Raw genomic sequence first — 1,158 nt, 5'->3', positions numbered from 1 at the left:
GTGAAGCCCTGCCGGGAGACCTCGTCTCTCCATCGACACCACGCTGTCGTGCTGCCGGAGATCTTCCACAACCTCTCCCTCCTCCTTGCTGGATCAAGGTGCGGGAGACGTCACCGGGCTGCACGTGTGTTGAACGCGGAGGTGCCGTGGTTCGGCACTAGATCGGAATCACACCGCGATCTGAATCGCCGCGAGTACGACTCCATCAACCACGATCTAGCAACACTTTCGCTTAGCGATCTTCAAAGGTATGAAGATGCACTCACCCCTCTCTCGTTGTTGGTCTCTCCATAGGAAGATCTGAATATGGAGTAGGAAAATTTTGAATTTATGCTACGTTACCCAACAGCGGCATCCGAGCCCGGTTTTCTATGTGTAGATTCTATGCACGAGTAGAACACAAAAGGTTGTGGGTGATGATTTGTAAATTTCTTGCCGCTACTACTCTTATTCTTTTCCGGCGATATTGTGGGATGAAGCGGCCCGGACCGACCTTACACGTACGCTTACGTGAGACAGGTTCCACTGACAGACATGCACACCGTGCATAAAGGTGGCTAGTGGGTGTCTGTTTCTCCCACTCTAGTCGGATTGGATTTGATGAAAAGGGTCCTTATGAAGGGTAAATAGCTTTGGCATATCATCGTTGTGGTTGTCACGTAGGTAAGAAGGCGTTCTTGCTAGAAACCCAAATTAGCCACGTAAAACATGCAACAATAATTAGAGGACGTCTAACTTGTTTTTGCAGGGTTTGACATGTGATGTGATATGGCCAAAGTTGTGATGTTACATGTGTGATGTATGAGATGATCATGTTATTGTAATAGGATTCACGACTTGCATCGATGAGTATGACAACCGGTAGGAGCCATAGGAGTTGTCTTAATTTATTGTATGAGATGCAACGCCATGTGTTTACTACTTTTACTTCATTGCTAACGGTTAGCTATAGTAGTAGTGGTAGTAGTAGTTGGCGTGACGACTTCACGGATACACGATGATGGAGATCATGGTGTCACGCCGGTGACAATGATGATCATGCGATGCCTGAAGATGAAGATCGAAAGAGCAAAGATGATAATGGCCATATCATGTCACTATATGATTGCATGTGATGTTTATCATGTTTTTCATCTTATTGCTTAGAACGACGGTAAC

The sequence above is a fragment of the Hordeum vulgare genome, chromosome 5H (assembly GCF_904849725.1).
Source record: "Hordeum vulgare subsp. vulgare chromosome 5H, MorexV3_pseudomolecules_assembly, whole genome shotgun sequence".
NCBI lineage: Eukaryota > Viridiplantae > Streptophyta > Magnoliopsida > Poales > Poaceae > Hordeum > Hordeum vulgare.
This window is presented reverse-complemented; position numbering follows the sequence as displayed.